The sequence below is a fragment of the Panthera leo genome, chromosome B2 (assembly GCF_018350215.1).
Source record: "Panthera leo isolate Ple1 chromosome B2, P.leo_Ple1_pat1.1, whole genome shotgun sequence".
NCBI classification, from domain to species: Eukaryota; Metazoa; Chordata; class Mammalia; order Carnivora; family Felidae; genus Panthera; species Panthera leo.
The window spans coordinates 147,330,041-147,342,327 of NC_056683.1; positions in this window are offsets into that span (position 1 = coordinate 147,330,041).

The following is a 12,287-nucleotide window of genomic DNA, read 5'->3' on the forward strand; positions in this document are numbered from 1 at the left end:
GCTCTTCTCTAGAATAAGGACGTTCCTTGCCTGGGTGCCTTTAAAAGGCAAAAGCCAAAGCAATGCTTCTGGTAAAATGTGGCCATGCTTTCACGGCAACAGGGACCAAATGACTCCTTGATTTGCATATGGGCTGGTGGATTCTACCTGATGCGTGGAGACCCCAGGAAAGTTAGATAATTGGCCCCAAATCACACAGCTTATCTTGGCATGGGTCTGGTCCTCTGTGAAACCCAAGAACTGTTCAACCCACCACCTGGCCTAATTAACCTATCAGTGATGCAAAGCTGTGTGAAGTCTTTTGGCAACACTGTTGCTCTCGAGCAAATAATCGCCCCTCCGGCACCCATCTACATGGTAGTTAATCGGGTGGCATGTGTTTGGGTAACTTCCCGGACCCCTTAGCGTGAACACCCAGGCGGGACTCCGTTCCTGCTGGGCAAAGCCACATCGCATCCCTCATCTGGTGCTTACTGGGCAAACAACTCTGAAGTTGGCAACCTTGACTGGAACCCAGTTGAGTCATTTGTTGAGTGGGTAGAGTGACACTTGTCAAACGTCACCAGATTGCTGTGAAGCTGAACGACAGCCCTGTATTTTCAAGTATGAGGTAAATTCTAAGGTCGCCTGGGTGGCTCACTGGTTAAGCGTCCAACTCGTGATCAGCTCGGGTCATGATCTCACTGTTCGTGCGATCGAGTCTGAGCCCAGGCTCTGTGCCGACAGCCTGCTTGGGATCCTCTCTTTCCCCTGCTCTGCCCTGCCTCCCACACCCTCAAAATAAATAAATAAACATTTTTTGAAAAGTATGAGGCAAATTCTAAAATATCACAGAAGCATAATGGTAACTATTGCAGAAGAAGCTTTGTGTCCCCTGCAAAGACCTGTCCAGCACCTTGCAGATAAGGTGTTGATAAGTAGTAGTCTGGCTTTTCTTTGAAATTGCACCTTGTGTTTTGGATAAGGCAAAGTGTGCCATGCTTTGTGTGGGACAAAGGAGCACAAGCCATAGTCCTCAAAAAGAGGGAGAATGCTAATTGAAGAAATGAGACATGTAAACATAACAGGAACGATCAGGGAGTGGTACAGCATGTAATCAGAACACAGCTGTGCAGGGCATGTGCTGTAGGACACGGGCCGCGTTTGTCCTCCCGTGAAATCATGTATGTTCTCAAATATATAAATGTAAACCATAACCCTCCCCCCACCACCACCGCCAGAACACTTGCAGATTTGGATGTTGAAAGCTCTGAGAAATCTTGTGGGGAAGAAACTCAGTTACAGTAAAACCTCGGTTTGCGAGCTTAATTCCTTCCAGAAACACACTCGTCATCCAAAGCACTCGTATAGCAAAGTGAATTTCAAGAACCATTGGCTCAGTTGCGATCGTTCGGCGTCACGGACGACTCCTATTGGAAGACATCGCTTGTTTATCGAGCTAAAATTTATCAGAAACGTTTGCTCCTCTTCCAGAACACTCACCAAACAAATTACTCAGAATCCAAGCTGTTAGTGTAACCTCATTTAAATCAACCACTCCCGAATGTATTGGAGCCTGAAAATTATCAACATTCCAAAGAAATCCCTCAGGCCATGTTCACGAAGGGCTGTTCTAGAAGTTCCGTGTGATTGCCGGGCGAGTGAGGAAGAGCTGGGGGCATTTCATGGAGCCAGAACGAGGGGCAAAAGGCCAGCGTCAGAGAAGAGGGAAGGAAAGACTTTCCAAGACGGGGATCAGAGGAGGCTGCGGGTTGAAGGCGGACACTGAGCTCTTAAAAGGCACAAGTGAGTTATGTGGACACTCTTGTCCATCATGGTTCCCAGCCCGCTGTCCACACGACAGCAGATAGTACATTTCTGATTGATGAAATTCACAGATTAGGACACTGGCATTCATGTTGGGAGGGTAGTGAGTAGAATAGACTGAGTACTGCAGAGAAGTAGAATGTAAGGCTGGGGAGGAGTAGGAAGGGAGGAAAGTTAACACTTACCTCGTGTCATGTGCCAGGCTCAGTGTGGCAGGGATTTCCTACCTGGTCTCACTTAAGCCTGACGGTCATCCTGCAGCAACCTAGTGGATGATTTCACTAAAGCAGCAGAAGGTGGCAGGGAAAGGGGAATCCAATGTGGGAAAAGCAGTTCAACTCAATAAGAAAGAGAAGAAAACCCTCTAGACGAATTGCTACCAACCTTTTAAATCTGATGAAATTTTTTTAATTTTTTTTTAAGTTTCATTTATTTATTTTTGAGAGAGAGACAGAGAGAGTGAGTGGGGGAGGGGCAGAGAGACGGAGAGAGAGAGAATCTCAAGCAGGCTCTGTGCTGTCAGCACGGAGCCCAATGCGGGGCTCGAACTCACACACTGTGAGATCATGACCTGAGCCGAAACCAAGAGTCGGACTCTTAACCGACTGAGCCACCCAGGTGCCCCTGACGAATTTTATTTTTGATAGTGTGGGTAGAGGGGCACCTGGGTGGCTCAGGTGACAGAGCGCTAACACTCGATTTCGGCTCAGGTCACGATCCAGGGTCCTGGGTTCGAGCCCCACATCAGGTTCTGCATCGAAAGCTCGGAGACTGTTTGGGACTCTCTCTCTCCCTCTCTCTGCACCACTCTCTGCTTGTGTGCTCACGTTCGCTCGCTCTCTCTCTCTCTAAAAATAAATAAACATTAAAAAAAATTTCTCTCCTTCTGCCCCTCCCCTCTGCTCACTCTCTCTCTAAAAAAAAAAAAAAAAAAAAAAAAAAAATAGTGTCAGTAGAATCCAGATTCCTGAGCTATTTTATCTTACAATTTCTTATAAAATGAACAAGAATTATACATTTAGGGTAATTACCATGGTTATTTTTCTCTTTTAAAATGATGTATCCTACTTCTTAGTTTCTGATCTCCTGATACCTTCCCAGGTCTCTATTTTTGTACTCTCAAAATAATCCTTAGTAGTTGAATGTCTCGTCACTAATTCCGCTGCACCCCTGCATTGAATGCCGTCTGGAGCCACTAACTTTATTTTGTTGGAATTATCCAAGTGTGGTTTTACCTGAATTTCCACAGCAGCTATTTTTACAAAGTCCTCAATATTTTCTAATTTTCCAGAACACACTTCTTCCTTTTCCAGTATTTTAAAAGAAATGATTAAGATACTAACAGAATCCAAGCTCCGTGAAAAGCGCTACTTTGAGATGTCTCCATTTTAACTACAAATGTCAGTAAGATTCGGTTGAAACAATAGATTTTTCACTTGTTAATGGTCTCTCAGGTGCTTAATTAAAAGCCTCTTCACTTTTAAGATTCAATTAAAAGATTATTTTTAAAACCTTCATTTTCAAATCAACAGGATACTGATTTAATCTGCTTTGAAAGATATTTAATGAAACTGAGTCACAAACAATTATTTCAATAACTAATGGAGCACAGGTGAGCTTATAAGCCTGCAGGGGAAAGAGCAGGTGACATCATTGATACAGGAGCAGGTGCTTTCCAGAATATCTACACTAGTCTATGCACCCTGGTGCATAGACTCCCAGGTTCTGGGCACGCCCTACTCTATTTCCTTCTAGACACTGGGCTCACATAGAAGGACCAATCCAGCCCAGTTTCTACACCACCCTTGACTCAGAAATGTAAGGGGCCTGACAGTCTAGCTCAAAGGTCACAGAGCTCTTCTGACACCTGCCTGGAATCTTCCTGGTCCTGGCCTCAGCCCTGAGATGGAGCTTCAGTGTTTGAGGAAGTACCCTGCTAATGCCAACTGCCTGTCTACCCAAGCCTGCACCTGTCACGTCACTTAGATTTCCCACTGCCTCCCCCTACCTCACATAAGACCACCACGCTAGCTTTTTGGTTGAATTTTCACTCATCATTTGTCAGATCCTTTGACTTACATGCCTTGGCTTTGGAGTGGACCTCCACAGGGCCCTCAGATGGCCATTGCGGGGATCAAATTCCCTTTAGCCTTGCTCTTTCTCAGCCTAGCCTATCTTAGGAGCAATTACACCAGGTCTGATGCAATCTAAGCTTTAAAAGCAATTCTGATATCTAGGGGCACCTGGGTGGCTCAGTCAGTTAAGCGTCTGACTCTTGGTGTCAGCTCGGGTCACGGTCTTCCGGTTCATGAGTTCCAGTCCCAAGCCAGGCTCTGCACGGACAATGCGGAGCCTTCTTGGGATTCTCTCTCTCCCTCTGCCCCTCCCCAACTTGCACTCTTTCTTTCTCTAAATAAATAAATAAACTTAAAAAACATAAAAGCACTTCTGCCATCCGCAAAAACATCCAACCGGCAAATACCAACTAATGACATTGAGGACCATGTAGATAGAGATACAGCTGGCCAAGCACAGAAATGGGGTCAAGGGCCCGTGTGCTAGGATAGGGCAGATAAGTTTCCTACCGAGAGAAATATTGAGGAGAGGAGTAATAGAATCAGACTTTCAAGTGATGAAGAAGACATTCTGGGAGGGTCATAGAAGAGAGGAGACCGGAGGCAGAGAAATATACCCTTACCAAAGAAAATGAAAATGAGAACCTGAGACCAGAGGAATAGAGACAAAAAACACTTCAGAACCATCATGGATAGTAGGGAGTGACAGCTGACTGGGGGAAGAAATGAGAGAGGAGAATGAATGTCCAGATTTCTGAGTTGGATGGATTTGTGGAGAAGTTGATGGGCCCGTGGTACAGGAATCCAGACATTCACTCATTAATGCACACTTTTACCAAATGTTTGGTAACTCCTACGTGCCCGCATTAGGAAGAACTGGGATGTTCAGTTAGATACACAACTCTGGAAGTCTGGAGAGACGTGTGGGCTGGGCTCTTGTGGGCACGCAGGCAGGACTTGAGTGCCACGAAAGTCAACTGAAAAAGCAAAAGACAGTTTGTAAAATTAGAGGCTAAAACAGCTGGATAAGGCAAAATTTTCAAGACTAGACCTTTTAAAAATGCTTAGTTCACATTGAAAAATTCCTTAGACGATACAGCTGGAAAACGTTATTGAGACAATTGACACAATTTCCATCCGACCCCTAAATTATTTAGTAGTATCGCATCAATGTTAAACATCCTGGTTTTAATAAATGTACTATGATTATTTAAAAGAACGTCTCCTTTCCTTAGGAGAGACATTCTGAAGTATTTAAGGGTAGAGAGCTATTGTTGCCACTTAATGTCTAATGGTTTAGGAAAATAATATATATTAAACGTATAATTTAATTTATAAATATATAAATTTATCTAATGTATAAGTATGATTTCACTTATATGTTATGTATATGTCTAGAGAAAACACACCAGAGCAATTGGGTAAAATGTAAATAATGAGTAAATCTGGATAAAGGATATACAGGTTTTATTTAGCTACTCCTATAACCTTTTATAGGTTGTAAATGACTTCAAACTATTAATTCATATCAAAATTAAAATTTTATATAAAAACTTGATGAAGTGGGGTCATTTAGGAAAAGCCAAAGAAAAGGACAAATTCTTGTGTAATAAATCATTTTTGAATACTGTTTAATATAAGTAAAAAATATGTCTTTTCATATAAGGCGTAGGGAATCTGACCCATTGCTAATAAGCACTCCTCAATTAAAAAAAAAGAAAACTATGTAAGCAAAGGAATGGAGCTGGGATATTAAAATTCTGGACAAAATCAGCAAATAGAGAGGTTGTCTGGGCATCACGGATTTCTGGCCACCTCATAGTAAATGTCTGTGACAACTGCCAGCTCTGATCAAGATGTGTCCACCGGCAATAAAAGTCTAGGAACCCTCATGCACAAGCTGGACTAGGGTTTCTTTTGCATCTGTGAATCTGTAAGAGCCCTTCTAGCCTCACACACTTGATGGTAGCCTAGCCATTCGGCCTCTGTCCCATTCATGTGGTTGCACATAAATATCCTGCCAAGGGGGCTACATGCAATAATTCAAGCGTAGTTTTCTATCTTTTCATTTCTCCTGGGCACAATGAGAGTATCCCTTGTCTTAAGGATCATCCTCACTAACTGCATCTAAAAAGAAATTCTGTGAGTCGCAAGTTAAGTGGAACTTCCGATGGGGATAGAGGTGTGACGAGGAAACCCAGTGCAGGGACAGTGCTGGGCCTCAGAGAGACTGGAAATGGAAACTGGTCAGGGGCAGGGACTCTCCATCCCTCACAGCTCTTTCTTTTCTAGTTTTGCTTCAATCTCCTCTCCCAGCAGACTAGCTTCCTCTTTATGATCCACAATTAAGACATCGTTTACTCAGAGGATCTGCTTTCACGAAAATGAAAAATGAAATGTAGTCATAATTTGACTGTATTAAAATCTACAATTTTCCTGCCTATTGATTTTCCACAATGACGCCAAGACTGTTGAGTGCGGGAAGTACAGTCTTTTTAACAGGTGGTGCTGGAGCATGGCTTTCCGCATCCAGAAGAATGAGATCAGACTCCTAGCTCACACCATATACAATAATTTACTCAAAAGACATCAACAACCTAAATACAATAACTGAAACCATAAAACTCTTAGAAGCAAACATGGCAGTAAACCAGTATGACTTTGCATTTCACAATGAATTCCTTGATATGACATCAAAAGCATAAGAAACTAAAGTAAATATGAATACATTGGACTTCATCAAAGTTAAGAACTTTTGTGCATCCAAGGACATTAATCAAAAAAATAACAGATGACCTACAAAATAAGAGAGAATAGTTGCCAATCACATGTTTGGTAAGAGTCTAGAGTCCAAAATGTATAAATAACTCTCACATCTAAAGAACGATGAGATACCACCTTATGCCCATTAGAATGGCTAAATCAAGAAGGCAAGAAACAACAAGTGTTGGCAGGACGTGAAGAGAAAGGAACCCTCGTGCACTGTTGGTGGGCATGTCAATGGGTGCAGCCACTGTGGGAAACAGTATGGAGGTTCCTCAAAAAACTAAAAATAGAAATAGCATATGATCCAATAATTCCACTACTGGGTATGTAGCCAGGGAAAATGAAAACGCTAAGTCGAAAAGATCTATGATATAGCCTCTATGTTTATTGCATCGTTATTGCAACAGCCAAGACATGGAAGCAACCTAGGTGACCATCACTTGGAATAGATGAGTGGATAAGGAAAATGTGCACACACAGATATATACAATGAATATTACGCAGCTATAAAAAAGGACGAGATTGTGCCATTTGAGACAACACGAATGGACCTAGAGATTATTGTCCTAAGTGAAGTAAGTCAGATTGAGAAAGGCAAATATCATATGATTCCACTCATAAATGGGATCTTAAAAAAAGTGAATAAACAAACAAAAAGCAGCATCAGAATTATAAATACAGAGAAAAAACCGATGGTTGCCAGAGGAAAGGGAAGCTGGGGTGGGGAGGCAAACTGGGTGAAGGGGAGTGGGAGACACAGGACTCCAGTTATGGAATGAATAAGTCACAGGAATAAAAAGCAGAGCATAGGAAATACAGTCAATGATACTGTGACAGCAATGTACTGGGACAGATGGTACCTATACTTGTGGTGAACATAGCATACTCTGTAAACTTGGCAAATCACTAAGTTATACACTTGAAACTAATGGAACCCTGTGTGCCAACTACACTCAAATAAAATATGTAAATGCCAAAAAAAAAAGAAAGAACAAAAAGGTAAACAACTCAATTTAAACATGGGCAAAGGACTTGAATAGATATCTCATCAAACAAAAGATACAAATTGCCAACATGCACACAAGATGCTCAACATTATTCATTTTTAAGGAAATGTAAATCAAAACCACAACTGGGCACCACTTTATACCCACTAAGCTGACTATAATTTTTAAAAATGGAAAAGTTGGGGGTGCCTGGGTAGCTCAGTAGGTTAAGCATCCAACTCTTGATTTCGGCTCAGGTCATGATCTCACGGTTCGTGGGTTCAAGCACCATGTTGGGCTCCATGCTGATGGTGCAGAACCTGCTGGGATTCTCTCTCTCCCTCTCTCTCTTCTCTCTCTCTCTCTCTCTCTCTCAAAATCAATTTGAAAACTTACAAAAAAAGAGGAGGTTAGAGAGGAGGTCCTGTTCATGGTTCCATTCCCAACTCCCTATTCAAGTGTTTGGTGATTACCACACAGTCATAAAATGCCTATTGAGTTCATGAAAGAAGGAAGGAAGGATGTCCTGGTCTTTTCTCCTTAAAATAGCTTTTAGCTAGAGTAGCTAGATGTCGTAGAACTTCTAGAGTATCCTTATTTTGAATAACCTCACTCAATATTCTCCCTTACGCACACTTACCTTTGACAGACCAAGTGCTCTGATTCTCAGCCCCAAACACAGTCACTGTAGCTACTGAGACGTGGCTTTTACATGCCAGCTATAACCACCGGGGTCAAAACTGGCCACTGAAAGCTTGCAGAGTTCACGTACTATAGTTATCAATATCCTTGTTCACCGGCACCTTGTAATACGCCAGCCCTGAAACCAATTTTGTGTGTTCAAAGGAAAAGTACAAAAATCAATTACCAAAGAAGGATTACTTTTGTGTTGCAACCTCTTGCCTCCCAGAGTAATCCAAAAATCATTAGAGACCGTCACATTCATAGAAACACACTCTTCACCTCTTTCCTGATAGATTTTTCTTTACAGAAAAAAGGGAGAAGAGGATGACAACCTGTGTATTGAAAGCTAAGAAATGTCTTTGTTTTAGTGATATTTCAGTTTGAATCCGTGGCGCCTCTTTATCGCAATTTTTACAAACTAAGTTGTCAAATTTAGTCAGTTTAAAAGACAAGTGAACAAGAACCGAGGATGATCACATGGCCTGTTAGAAAACCTTTTTTTTTTTTTTTCTGTTTTATTAGTCACATTAGCATTCTATTGCCCTTTAAATGTCACAAGTTCAATATCACAGCTGTATGCATCCCGGGAATATTTCTTCTCGTTATAATAAAACATGAGGCTACAATTTCCAAGGACATAGATAAGATGACAGAAAAACAACAAAATAAGAATCAAAACACATTGGACACTGTTACATATAAGAAGCTTGGTTATTTTTGAGTCAACATTTTGTCATTGTTCTAACGCTGAGCTCATCCAGACTTGGTTCCATTTGCTTACCGATACATGTGATTGTTTCTTCTTTTGTTATCTAAAACATGATTAGAAAAATAAAACGTGTTTACCCAGCCAACAAGCTGGGTATCGTTTCCAATGTTACATCACCGTAGTTACAGATGAGCATGTTTATAACATCCCGAATCTCTGAGAAGCTGGGGAGCTGAAGCCACCCCAGGAAATAGAGCAAAGAGCAAAAATAGGGAAATAACAAAGGATAGATGAGTTCTGATTGTTTCCAAGTCTGGAGTCCATGAGCAGACCATGTGACAACAGGGTAAGTTGTGGTTTCCACCAATATTTTCAAGGACTGATGCCCAGGAAACACACACACGAGGTTTCTTCCTCTATCCTATCCTCCCCGTGACAGTTCTTGGCAACTTCTGAAATTATGATTTCTTCTTATTCCATTTTTCTTTTCTCGTCAATATCCGTGTCTTGTCAGTCCTCCTGCCAGAATACTTCTCATACCCATCTTCTCTCATTTGCTCATCTTCTACAACTTTCCGGGTTTGTTACTTATCTAAATTACACTGCGCTTTTCAATTCTTTTCTCTGACTTCTGATTCTTCCCTCCCTATTTCCTGTGCTGCCTTGTGATCAAAACTAGCTTTTTGAGATAAATCCAGGCATGTGTTTCTCTTGATAAATAATATTCTATTTCTCCCTATTGCCTAAAGCAATGGTCCCCAAACTGTGGACAGAAAACCAATATCCATACATATTTTCTGAATCATGGTGTGAAGGCACAACAGTCACGGCGTGGTCTACAGATCCAAAGCCTCGTTGCTTAGGACAAAAGTAGGAACTAACTCAAAGAATAAGACAAACTTATTGGTGTAACTATACAGGAAAGAGTGTATGTAACCAGTGAAGAATAACAACTAGAGATTTCTATGGTTGATTGGCTCGCCTGGGGGTGGGAGTGCCGTGATTGGCAGCTCCCACTCAAATCCCATGGTTGGAATGGAGGTCCCCATAGTTTTTGAAATATGCCCACGTCTTGCAAGGAGGGAGGCAGTGCTCGGGTGTGTCAGCACGAAGGACGTCTGCCATAGGGGTCTTGAGATTCTCCATGCTAAAAGCAGTCACTACAGAGGGGTGTTCAGTACTTGTCATGGAGAATTGGGTTGTTATCACATCTCCAGCAGGAAACATGAAATCTGGGGAAATGAAGAAAACACTGCCAAAAAAAAAGAAAAAAAAACTTTGGAGCGTAGCCAAAGCGAGAAAGAATGAAGCGTCCCTGTCCTCCAAAGGGAAGCAGAATGAGGTGAGACCTCACATTCATCCCAACACTGTTACCCAGAACTTTGACATTTTCAACACAGAGGGACTGAATGTCACAGAAAGCTACCAGAGATTGGAGTTCGGGTCAAGGTGGAGCAGTTGTAATAAAAATACCAGAGGGGCCACTTTCTCCGAATAAGGGCGAGGCGATTAAAATGGACCAGCCTGAAAAAGGCTTAAAAACAATCCTCAGCAGAATTTAAGTGATTACTTCATTACTTAACATACTCCATATATGTTATAAAAAAAAAAATGAGGAAGGAGGACATGATCCAGAAACTCTAAATTTTTCAATTTTTATTTTTTTAATGTTCATTTATTTACATTACATAATGTAATGTAAATTTATTTAACTTATTTAATAAATTTATAAATAAATTGATTAATTTATAAATAAATTAGTTAATAATTAATTTATAAATTAATTAATTATAAATAAATTAATAAATTTTACAAATAAATTTATTAATTTATTTACATTACATAATGTTTATTTATTTACACAGTATGTGTGTGCGAGTAGGGGAGAGGGGCAGAGAGACAGAGAGAGGGAGAGAGAGAATCCCAAGCAGGCTCAGCACGGAGCCCGACTCAGGGCTGAATCCCATGACTGTGAGATCATGACCTGTGCTGAAATCAAGATTCAGAACTTAACCGACTGAGCCACCCAGGTGCCCCTAAAGTTTTCGATTTTTAAACATCTTTCCTGAGATATATTTCACATATCATAAAATTCACCCATTTAAAATGTACATATCCGTGGTTTTTCAATATTCACATCATTGTACAACCATTACCACTGGGACATTTTCGTCACCCCATCCCCAAAACACCTGTCCTCAGTAGCAGTCATTCTCCAATCCCTTCTTCATCCCCCCAGTCCCTAAAAACCACCGGTCTACTTTCTGTATGTGTTGTTTGGACATTTTATATAAGTGAAATCATACCATACATGGTCTTCTGTGCCTGCTTTCCTTCACTATACCTATGAGCGGAATTTCTGGGCCATCCAGTGACTCCATGTTTAACCTTTTGGCAGCTATCACTTTTCCAGAGTTCTGCATCATTTTACATTCCCACCAGTAATGTAGGAGGGTTTCAATTTCTCCCCAGCCTCGCTGATGGATGCCATTGTCTGCCTTTCTTATTATAGCCATCCTACCGTGTAGGAAGTGGCATCACACAGTTGTGATTCTAACTTACATTTCCCTGTTCACTTTGTTTTTTAGCCATTTGGAGAAATATTAGCCATTTCTTTGGAGAAATATCTATTCCGATCACTTGCCCATTTTTAATATGCATATTGCTGAACTTATTTCTAATAGTTTTATTGGGGAATTCTTGGATTTCTCTATAAACAAGATCATATAATGGGCAGATAGAGCTCTTCTATCTGTATGTTTCCCTTTTCAATCTTGGTGTTTTTCATTTCTTTCTCTTGCCTAATTTCACTGGCTAGAACCTTCAGTGCCATGTTGAATAGAAGCATCTTGTTCTTGACCTTAGGGGCAAAGCACTTAATGTGTCCCCAATAAGTGTGATATTGGCTGTGGGACTTTCCCAGATGACCTCTGTTGGATTTAGGAAGTTCCCTCGACTTGTAGTTTGTTGAGTAACAGTTTTTATAATAAAAGCATGTTGGATTTTTGTCAAATGATTTTTGCTGTATCTATTGAAATGTTCATCTGATTTTTCCATTATTCTATGAATATGACACACTACCCCGATTGATTGTTGGGGTTCCTCGATGTGTAGATTAATTTTGTTCATCAAATTTGAGAAATTTTTGGCATTATTTCCTCAAATACTCTTTCTGACCCTTTTGACCCTTTGTCTTTCTCTAATCTTTGTGGTATTCCATTACGCATTTGCCAGTACCCTTGATGGGGTCCAACAGGTCTC